The following is a 12,047-nucleotide window of genomic DNA, read 5'->3' on the forward strand; positions in this document are numbered from 1 at the left end:
ACAAGTCAGAAGCTAGTAAGAAGCCCAGTACGGAGAATTTGGTCTACTGACTCCCAGTCTAGTATTTTCTGCTTAACTGCTGTCGTCAAATGAAATAGTCCTTTGGGAAATGTCATGTTTTCTTCAGACAATAGGATGTTGTTAGATGTGTGTTTTCTAAAAACTTACTAAATCTTAAAAATGACCAGTTTCGGCTAACTGTTCTTAGAATGTCAAACCAGTTCTCTAGTAACTTGTATTAAAACAAAGCCACCACTTGGAATTTAAGGGACTCAGTAGATATTTAAAACTTATGCAATAGTTTATGATGAAAACTGAAAAATTAGTTTTCATATTCTTATTTCACAGAAAAAAATTTCTAATTTTGAAATTAGTCTTATTAACTGTGATAATTTTTATTTATAGTAACTTGCATTTCAAAGCCAAAATAGACATTATTAAAAGTTAGAATGATTTGATGTAAAATATTACAAACGGTATATTAGAAAAGATTTTCTATTTTTTGGAAAGGATTAGCACCATTTTCCATGATGATCTTGGTGATTTTAGGAATCCTAGAGCCTTTTGAAGTTCTGTTTTCATTTGAAATCCGTGTACTCCCAGTCATCTTGTCCTTATTAGAAAGATCATTTAAATATTCTCTTTTCATCTCCATTGACCTGGTGTTCATTATTTCCAAATCTGGAATCCTTATTTTGTCTTTATTTTCCATTTATTGTAAATAGTAATTCAGGGCCCAAAAGTTTTCAAACCTGGGCATGTTTTATATGGAAAGCACCAAACTATGTAATAAAAGCACAAATAATTTAAGAAAGAGAATGGAGCTAGAAATTAATGATGGCTCACTCTGGAGGAAATGCCAAAGATTCTATTATTTCTATTTGATGAAACTTAAACTTAGTTGCCTCCTACGCTTATATCTGAAAAAAGAGAAATAGACTATCTGTTAAAAAATGTCCTGTTTCAGGGGTCACAATGCCAGGTGCTTAGGCACTCAAACAGAATTTGGAAGAGAGTGGCCTTGAAGGTTGTAACTGTTTATGAAACAATTAAGCTTATTGAATGAGAACTATGTTCTGAATAATAAGTATAAGAGAAAAAATATAATGGGAGCACTTGAACCCGTTTAGTGTCAAAATAATAAATGATACTGGTAACTCACTTTAATTTTTTAAAACAATATTTAAACTAGTTAGATTTAGCTACAAATATTATTTAGTTAGTGTTGGTAGCTTTTTATTTCAAGATGATTTGCCAAATATGCCTGTGGGTTTTAAACAATGGACTGGAATTGGTTCTGCCACACGGCCACTAAATTATCAGTAGTACTATGCCATTGTGGTCAGAAAACTCATCAGGCTGTTTTAGACTCCTGTCTTACAACTGCTTTCTCTCTGGTCAGTGAAGCAAGAGAAGTGATAAAGCCAGAGAAGCATCTTGTTTTCCTCTGTTCTCATCCTGGGTCAGATGAATTCTTCATAGCAGGGCTTGGCCAATTTTCAGGGTGTTAACAGTGGTTTAATTGGTAGAGCTTTGAAGAAACTTACATGTGTCCCTCTTTCTCCTATCATGAAACCAGAGAGGCATGACTCAAAAGAACTCTCTGCCTCATTCAGGAGTCCCCACAGTGTCACAGGCTGGTGCTTAAAGCAGGTCATGAGGTTGGCCCAGATTCAAGGGGTGGGGAAACAGATTCCACATCTTGAGGGGAGGAGCTGCAAAGAGTTTGTGGCCATGTTTAAAACACCCACCTGTGTATGTATATGTACGTGTATATTGTATTTATTTACCACATCCATCAATCCCCTACACATATGTTTGTGTGTGTGTATGTACACATATGTATATATTTCTATATTTTTTAAAATAAATTTTGAATGGCTAGAAATAGTTTAGATTAGTTTTCTTCTGATGTGAATTATTTTTGCTTTACCTTAAAGAGTGCTTTGGAAAGTTTTCCTGAACTAACAATAATTACCCGAGACTCTAAAGCAAAAAGTGGGGGATCTGCCATTTCTAAAATCAAAATGAATGGCAGAGCTTATAATAAGAAAACTCTAAGGACTTCTAAAACAGCCACTAAATCTGCACAAGTGAGTATATATTGATTGTTGTAAGTATACCTTTTCCAGTTGTTAATATAATTCCTACTTAAAACATTGAAATAAGCAAGCAGTTTACCATGTTGTTAATTGTGAAGTCTTTTCAGGTAGAAATGAGCAGCTCCAGCCTAAGGAAGAGGGACTTGGTGTTAGTCTTTGTCTCCAGTGCTTAGCACAGTATCTGGCAGACAGTGGGTGCTCACACATTTTTTAAATAGACTAATAAGCAAGGAATCATCCTATGCCTGCATTTATATTTTTTTATATAGTTTTGTGGGGTTTTTTGGTCATTGGATGCAAATGCAGACAGAGAAGTGAGTGTGCACACTTCCAATAGGATTCAGTGTGGATTCCATCTGCCAAATTATTAAAATTGGAATCCATTCAATTTCAAATATGGTCTAAATTACTGCTTTTTCAGAAAACAGCTTAGCAACATATCAAGTCCACATCAAAGATGTATTCTGTAGAAACATATTTACAAATGCATAAAAACATGCATTTGCTCATTGCAGAATTGTAAGAGCAGTTCAGTTATGTATCATCACTGTGAGACTGGATAAAGAGTCATTCAGAGAATGTAATGCTATGGGCTTTTCAAAAAAAAGAGGTAGATTCATTTGTTCTTTCACTAAATGTTTTGAGTGCCCATGGTGTGCCAAATACAGTTCTAAGTACCACAAATAAACAGTGAAAAATGGTCAAAAATCCCCGCCCTCATATAATTTATATTGGGGTGCACATGTAATAAAGATAAAGATATCCAAGTTTTAGTTAGGTGAAAAACTAGTTATAGAAAAGAAAGTTGCAGAACAATATGTATAGTATAATTCCCTTCCCTTTACAAAATTAGTGTTGTTCATATATGTGTGGGGGGACATGGAAGAACGCATAACTGTAATGCTGTTAACCTCGTTTATCTCTGAATCAAGAGATTATAGGATTCTTTTGCTTTATAAGTCACATTATATGTTTACTGTGTGAATTTTTGTATAATGTTTAATTTTTTGGAATAGTGTATATTTATATTCGGGAAAAAGAATGAAGATTTTAAAATACAATTTAAATTCTGTTTTTGAATAAGCTTCTTGTTGATATTAATACAGGGTAATGCCTAGCCATAGAAATCATTTTTAAGATTTCCATTGAGACTTTTGGTCTAGTACTTTTGTAAAAGTATTCTTAGCTCAGCTAGCTCCATGAAATAAATATATCTGTAAACTCTTTTGACTTTATAGGAATTTGCTGTCGATCCAGAGAAAATACAGTTGTATTCTTTATATCATTCACTGCATCATTATAAATATCATGTTTATCTCATATGTAAAGATGAGGTAATTATTTTTCACTTATTTTACCAAAGAAATGTGCGTTTTTCCAAATTTTAAGGAGACTGTAGGTATAGTATTTTTTAATGTTTTAAAGACCATTGTTAGAAAATGTGTGTATATTCTCCTGTAAATAATAACAAGAAGACTTATTGTTTGGAGTCTCTGTCGTGTGTTGTGCTCGGTGCTCAGAGTAATCTGAGGCTCATCGCCTCTCGTGGGAACTGTAAGCGGTAATGTTTTTAAGCTGTTAGAGCTTGCTGTACCTTGCCATAATAAATGGTCCTTTGCCGCATGTTCTCTCATAATGTACGATGATTCTGCTGTAATTCGCCTCAGTCACTGCTGTCTTCTTATCACTAGCATGGCCTTATCCCACTTAATTGCAGAGAAATAGGGCATTTGTTCCTTGGCATGAAGAAATGATCATTAAAATTTAATGTTAACTATTAAATACCACAATTTAAGTTGCTCAGAAGTTATGTATGACAATAATACCATTTTTGGATTGGACATAAGGATTAATTTGCTTAGAAGTTAAATGACTATAGACATTACTACCTTTTTTTGACCAGCACTATCAATTTTTTTAATCAAAAAGGGTGAAGTTGGCTCAAGGCTGTACCCGATATGTTTGATCATGGTTTAGTGTGGAAGGATGTTCATAAATCGAACCTCTGTCTAGCAAAGGAGAAAGTAAAGATGGTCATGTGAAATACGGTGACCGCTGTTACAGTGCTTTGAAATGCAGAATTGACCCCCAAATTTGCCTTTCAGCTTTTAACACAATTGGAAGGAATTGAGAAAGTTTGAACCACTTTTCCTAGCCTTCCTCCCTGCCCCACGGAGCCAAAAATGATAGTATTAGACTTCACCCAAATTTATTTGAAATAATCCTTTTCCATGGATAGATTTTTCCAAAAGAGGATTCCTACTTGTAGGTGACTTAATCTCTTTTCATTCAGAATGTAGAAACAGTAAGCCCTTGCGAAGAGCTTATAAAGTGATAAGTATAAGCGAATGTGCCAACTCTCTTTATTTTAGATTTCTTCTGTGCAGAAAAGAAATGAAGATTTAGGACAGGAAGAAATTGTTCAACTTTGTATGAAAAATGTAAAATGGGTGGAAGACCTATTTGAAAAATTTGGAGAACTTCTAAATCATGTTCAGCAGAAATGTTCCTAACAATTTCCACAAAAGTGCTGTCTATTTTGTAGCACTAATGAGATGGCGGAGAGAGGTGATCAAAGAGGGTCTGGGGCCTCAGACAATCGAATATCAAGCAGTGGTCTCCTGCAGGCCCGCCTGCTCCGATCAGGGAACTGGCATCGTGACCTCTGCTGAAGGCCAGGGGTGCTGCCAAGGAATTCAGTCCTTCGGAAGTGGACCTAAATCCCACGACGTGTGTATCGTAATGAATGATTTTTCTATTTTGTAAAACATTGCGTAACTGAGTTTTCTTTTCAGAAGCGTTTTTTGACAAATGAAGCATGCGCTAAATACAATTTTTCTTTATTGCTAGAGAGATAACACTTAAATAACTTGATAATTTTTTCCTGACTCTGACTAAACACCAGGATGAAAGAAAGGGGACAGAAAGCCTATGTTTGCATTCGTGTCTGGCCACGAAACGGAAAGTATTGTACGTTATGAAAACAGATCTGGTGTGATGTGACACTTTGTACGAGATTATCAACAGTTTAAAATATGAAATTCAGAATCTGCATTCTGCTTTGTGAACTCCTTTTACTCTTATGTTCAGGAAACTGGATGTGGAATTGGTGCAATTCTCTGACTGCTTTTCATGTCAAATTATATTGTGATGAAAAAAACAATGACATACTATTTTCCCTATCTCAAAGAAAAGTATTTTCCTTTATACTTTTTTCCCTTTGGAAAAATTTTCAGTCGTACATTTTATTTCACTAATAGTTGTATTTTTCACAAGGAAAGTGTTGTGGTTATAATTATGTTTGATGTATCTGTACTACACTTTTCATTATTTTCAGTAAATCTTATTTAGATATATATTGAATTTCTATCGTGAATGCTATCTTGAGGTAACCGTTTTTGTTTATACAGATTTCCTTCAGTGTTATCCAGAATATGCATTTAGTACTAGAATGAGTTTAGCTTTATAAATGGGGTTGTGTTAGACACTGCAGTAATTTCCTGATTCCGGAAAATCAATTTCTTACTAAATTAGCACTTGATTAACTGATTTATCAAAATAAAAATCTAACCACATTATACATTTTGAGGAACAAACGTTTAGTAGACCTCATGCAGTGTTAAACACAGCTTACCTAACTGAGAACTGGAAGTGGTGGAGCTCTCCTTTGGGTGCCTTTCCAACCTTCAGATGTATATCGTAGCCTTCTTTAGTTCCATAGCTAGTGTTTTGAGTCATTTAGCTGAGACGGTGAACGTATTACGTTCAACATGACCTTGTATTTTGTGTTTGCCAACAGGATGCCTTATTTGTTTGAGAAAAAGATTTACTAGTGTCCTTCTAAATGATCTCCTCTTTTAGGATTCTAAAGATGTTGTTAATCATCCTGTTTATTTTACCACCATTTAGTGCCTTAAGTCCTATCCAGAAAGCAGTGTTACTGCTTAATGCCCAAATAAGACACGCGTATGTGGATATTGCTGTTGTCTTGATTTTGAGTTAATAGGTCAACTTCTAATAGCTGAAACCTCAGTAAACTGGCAAAGAATTAAAGGTAACACGTGACTCAATTTGAGAGTGAAACCTTGTAGCATTGGGTGAAAAATCAGTACTTGAGGTAAACTTACACATTTGTTTCTGATGGTTATCTTTTTAAGAGCAATAATCCTTAATCCAACAATCCTTGTACCTACCTTTAGACAGGATACTCAATAATAGCAGTTTCTCTCAAGGTTTAAATGTTCGATTTCTGAAAGTTTAAAACAAAAAACCGTTTAGGCAGCTTATTTGGAAAACAAAAGTAACTTATTTGATTCATTTTGCCTAACTCAAGTGAGAGAATATCAGCAATGAGCATGATACAATTAATTTTGCTAAATGGAGAAGAGTAGGAAGCAGCCGTATTTCTTTCTGATATTGACTCTGGCTAGAATTGGTTTCTTTCATTTCCAAAGAGCACAGCAGATACTGCATCTCCTAATGTAGTGTTACAAGTCTTTATGTTACTCCCCCAGCTTACTTTCCTGAATCATTGTTGGTTTAAATATTTTAAAAAGCCGTCTTGCATTTAGGGTAACTCTTGAAGTACCTGTTTGAAACCACTAGCCACATTTTCTTCATGATAAGACCCTTAGGAAATGGAGATGTTTCTTGTAGAAAATAACCCATTTCCTTTTCAACTACAGTTGCCCTCCAACTGTTTGCAGTTGAATTCATTTTAGTAAAACAAGCGTTTTTGTGATTTCAGAGGCCAAGTCTATAGGACTGCCTGGAGGAGACCTGGTTGTAACTTTGCACCATCCTCTGTCATTTGATCCACGTAGCATAGACAGACCTCAAACTCCAGGCCTTAGAGAAAAGTGAGACACTTACGACAGCTATACATCAGTCTGTCCTTGGGGATGATGTCAAATACCTAGCTGTTTAGCCTTCACAGTCCTTGTCAGGCAGTTTGAGATTTATAATAGAAACAACTTTAGGTGGTGGATTGAGTCAAAGAGGTAAAGCACACGTTGAACAACCCAGGAAAACATTTTTAAGAAAGATTTGATTTTCCTACCTTCTGATATCTGAAAATGATTTTGTATAAAAAATCGTTTTGTGTTGGTGTTTATTTCCAGTTCACATTACTGTTGGGAGAAGCAAGCAGGCTCCTGCTTCTCATTTGCACGATAACCAGTTTCCACTACTTGAGCCTCTATTGAAGTCATAAATTTATAATGATCTATGAATTATCATAGTTCAACAATAGAAGCTGCCCATTTTTCTATTACACTTTCAAATAGAAAACATTGGTAAGATGGGAAAACTTTAATTATAATGGCTTAAGAAATGTTCAGATTATCTTTAAATTTCTAAATTTCTTTAAATTTCTAAAATTTAAAACTTATAGATGATTCATACATTATTACTGTTTTCAATGCTTTCATCACATTTTTTAAAGCCTTACTTTCCTTTTAATATGTATATTTATTTTCTTTAAAGCAGCTATTTCCCAGCCTATGACTTTGGAGATATATCCATAAACCAATATAGCAGCAGGGTTATTGAATCAGCTTTGGGTCTCAAGAGTTGCTGCAGATGTAGACGTTTGTGAATTTTATTGTATTTGTAGAATACAATTTTTGTTTAAAAATATAGTTGCATCTTTTTCTCAAGACTGCTTTTCAGATAGAGTGAAATATCCCAGGATGATTTCCTCTAATTGTGTCAGTTGCACTTGACACATAACTTCACAAATGAACAATGTACGCTTTTGCTTGTGCATTAACTTACATGTACAACCTTTGGCATCTGTGTTCACAAATGCATGGTTTTGCAAATCACCTTTATCTATAAATGACAATAATTGAAGTTAAGGACACAAATAAACTTGCATTTGTAGTCCAGAATTTTAAGTGGTCCATAATACGATGTATGGAAATTGGAAATGTGAAGGACAGTTTTGTCTATTTGTTACTAACTCAGATCATTAAAATGAAAACAATTTTTTAAACAACAAAATCAAAATGTTGTGGGGTTTGTTTTTTTTTTAAGAATTGAAAACTGAGGTATTGTATTATCCAAAAGCATCGTCATGTTATAGATTCCTCACATAACACTCATCATCTCACAGGGTCCTAAACCAGTTACTAGATATGAGTGCTATAGGGCCCACCCATCTTTTTCTCAAATGGTTGTGTCAACATTTGATGAAATATACAGCCTCAGCTGACAATAACAGAAAATACTTGAGTCTCTATGTTAAGACACAACTCTTTTAGCCCTTTTCCACCTATACAGAGGTGTAGATCCACTGTCAATTTACTAATTTTTATTTGAAAATACAGACAATCGTCCACTTTAAATGGTTTGACTTGCAAGTTTTCCTCTTTACAATGGTGTGAAAGCAATACACGTTCAGTAGAAATGGTGCTCAGAAGTTTGAATGTTGATCTTTTCCCGGGCCAACCGGATGTGCACGATCGTGCCTCAGGATGCTGGCAGTGCAGGGAGCCTCAGCACTCAGCCCATCTGGTGATCACGAGGGTGAACAGCCGATACACTGCAACCACTCTGACCCCAGTCACCCGTTTTGTTTCCCACCTTCAGTGCAGTAGTCAATCAGTTACAAGAGATACTTGACACTGTATTATCCAGCAGGCTTGTGTGAGACCCTTCTGTCTGACTGTGAGTGTCAGTGCTCTGAGCGTGATCACTGTAGGCGAGGCTAAGCTGGGACATTTACTAGGTTTCATGTACCGAATGTATTTTTGACTTAGGATATTTTCAACTTAAGATGATTTACTGAGACATAACCCCATCGTAAGTTGAGGAAGATCTGTACTGCAAAGTTGGAAGTAATTGCTGATAACTAGACTTTTTTATTATCTATACAAACTATTGAGTATGTAAAAAGGAGTTTGTCCTGACCCTTTCATTTTCAGAATAATAGTATTTTGCCTTAACTTTCTTATAATATTTTTAAATATTAAATATTTCAGGTAATAATACGGTCACCATGTTTGTTGTGTTTAGGGTTTGGTGTAAGAGCATTTTTCATTCCTTGATGAATTGTATGCAGTTCGAAAATCTTTAATCAGTCATCTCTATCAAAAAAAATGTTTTTTGAGGAAGATTAGCCCTCAGATAACTACTGCCAGTCCTACACTTTTTGCTGAGGAAGCCTGGCCCTGAGCTAACATCCGTGCCCATCATCCTCTACTTTATATGTGGGATGCCTACCACAGCATGGCATGCCAAGCGGTGCCATGTCTGCACACGGGATGTGAACCAGCGAACCCCGGGCCGCCGAGAAGCGGAACATGCGAACTTAACAGCTGCACAACCGGGCTGGCCCCTCAAAAAATATTTTAAAGTTTTGTAACATCCCTGCTGCCAGTCCTACTGCCAGTCCTACTATTTTTCTCACACTGATTCGCTTTCCACAGTGCTCTTACATCATACCACAGACCAGTCGTACAAAGGTCTGAAACGCAGTTTCTTCCCAGCCCTGATCTCACTGAAGTGGAACTTCTGCTCCGCCGGGCGCTACACTGCCCTAGAGCTGGAAGGCACAAAGTCCTGGCTTGTTTCCAAAGGGGGAGACAGGCCCCAAAGCGTCTTGCTTCCAGCTCTTTGGGAAGCTAAGAAACAACTCGATCTTCCCAGTGCTCTTATAGTCAACCGGGAACATCTTTTACAGAGGCCTGTGAAACGCAGTTTCTTTTCAGGCCTGATCCCACTGAAGTAGAAGTTCTGCCATGCGGTCTGTTAAATTGTCCCAGAGCTGCAAGCCACAAAGTCCTGCCTTGTTTCCAAAGGGGGAGACAGGCCCCAAAGCATCTTGCTTCCCGCTCTTTGGGAAGCTAAGAAGCAACTCGCTGTGCCCAGTGCTCTTACAGCCTGCCGGGAACATCTCTTACAAAGGCCTGTGAACCGGAGTTTATTTGCAGGCCTGATCTGGCTGTAGTAGTATTTATGGTCTGCCGAGTGCCACGTTTCCCTAGAGCTGCAAGTCACAAAGTCCTGTCTTGTTTGATCAGAGGTAGACAAGCATCTGGCTTCCATCTCTTTGGGAAGATAAGAAACAACTCGCTCTGCCCAGTGCTCTTATAGTCAACGGGGAACATCTTTTACAAAGGCCTGTGAAACGCAGTTTCTTTTCAGGCCGGATCACACTGAAGTAGAACTTCGGCCTTGCCGTCTCTTACATTGTCCTAGAGCTGCAACCACAGAGTCCTGCCTTGTTTCCCATGCAGGAGACAGGCCCCAAAGCATCTAGCTTCCAGCTCTTTGCGAAGCTAAGAAACAAGTCGCTCTGCACAGTGCTCTTTCAGCCTACTGGGAAGATCTCTTACAAAGGCCTGTGAAACGCAGTTTCTTTGCAGGCCTTACCTCACCGAAGTAGAACTTCTGCCGTGCGGTCTGTTACATTGTCCTAGAGCTGCAAGGCACAAAGTCCGGCCTTGTTTCCAATGGGGGAGACAGACCCCAAAGGGTGTTGCTTCCCGCTCTTTGGGAAGCTAAGAAACAACTCGCTCTGCACAGTCCTCTTACAGCCTGCCGGGAACATCTCTTACAAAGACCTGTGAAACGCAGTTTCTTTGCAGGCCTGATCTGGCTGAAGTGGAACCTCTGCTCTGCGGAGTGCTACATTTCCCAAGAGCTGCAAGGCACAAAGTCCTGTTTTGTTCGATCAGAGGTAGACAAGCCCCAAATCATCTTGCTTCCATCTCTTTGGGAAGCTAAGAAACAACTCGATCTTCCCAGCGCTCTTATAGTCAACCGGGAACATCTTTTACAGAGGCCTGTGAAACGCAGTTTCTTTTCAGGCCTGATCCCACTGAAGTAGAAGTTCTGCCATGCGGTCTGTTAAATTGTCCCAGAGCTGCAAGCCACAAAGTCCTGCCTTGTTTCCAAAGGGGGAGACAGGCCCCAAAGCATCTTGCTTCCCGCTCTTTGGGAAGCTAAGAAGCAACTCGCTGTGCCCAGTGCTATTGCAGCCTGCCGGGAACATCTCTTACAAAGGCCTGTGAACCGGAGTTTATTTGCAGGCCTGATCTGGCTGTAGTAGTATTTATGGTCTGCCGAGTGCCACGTTTCCCTAGAGCTGCAAGTCACAAAGTCCTGTCTTGTTTGATCAGAGGTAGACAAGCCCCAAAACATCTGGCTTCCATCTCTTTGGGAAGATAAGAAACAACTCGCTCTGCCCAGTGCTCTTATAGTCAACGGGGAACATCTTTTACAAAGGCCGGTGAAACGCAGTTTCTTTTCAGGCCTTACCTCACTGAAGTAGAACTTCTGCCGTGCGGTCTGTTACATTGTCCTAGAGCTGCAAGGCACAAAGTCCTGCCTTGTTTCCAATGGGGGAGACAGACCCCAAAGCGTGTTGCTTCCCGATCTTTGGGAAGCTAAGAAACAACTCGCTCTGCACAGTGCTCTTACAGCCTGCCGGGAACATCTCTTACAAAGGCCTGTGAAACGCAGTTTCCTTGCAGGCCTAATCTGGCTGAAGTAGAACCTCTGCTCTGCCGAGTGCTACATTTCCCTAGAGCTGCAAGGCACAAAGTCCTGTCTTGTTTGATCAGAGGTAGACAAGCCCCAAAGCATCTTGCTTCCCTGTCTTTGGGAAGCTAAGAAACAACTCGCTCTGCCCAGTGCTCTTATAGTCAACGGGGAACATCTTTTACAAAGGCCTGTGAAACGCAGTTTCTTTTCAGGCCGGATCACACTGAAGTAGAACTTTGGCCTTGCCGTCTCTTACATTGTCCTAGAGCTGCAACCACAGAGTCCTGCCTTGTTTCCCATGCAGGAGACAGGCCCCAAAGCATCTAGCTTCCAGCTCTTTGCGAAGCTAAGAAACAAGTCGCTCTGCACAGTTCTCTTTCAGCCTACTGGGAAGATCTCTTACAAAGGCCTGTGAAACGCAGTTTCTTTGCAGGCCTTACCTCACCGAAGTAGAAC

The 12,047-nt window shown here is 38.5% G+C and overlaps 1 long non-coding RNA gene across 1 annotated transcript; it reads left to right on the top strand.

Moving 5' to 3' along the window:
* The first annotated feature begins 3,340 nt into the window (after nt 1-3,340).
* On the top strand, nt 3,341-8,111 carry LOC138916361 (uncharacterized). The gene is made up of 2 exons (XR_011423567.1): nt 3,341-3,436; nt 4,475-8,111. It is a non-coding gene; the product is annotated as an uncharacterized lncRNA (long non-coding RNA).
* The last annotated feature ends 3,936 nt before the right edge of the window (nt 8,112-12,047 follow it).

This window comes from Equus caballus, chromosome 11 (assembly GCF_041296265.1).
Source record: "Equus caballus isolate H_3958 breed thoroughbred chromosome 11, TB-T2T, whole genome shotgun sequence".
Lineage (NCBI taxonomy): Eukaryota > Metazoa > Chordata > Mammalia > Perissodactyla > Equidae > Equus > Equus caballus.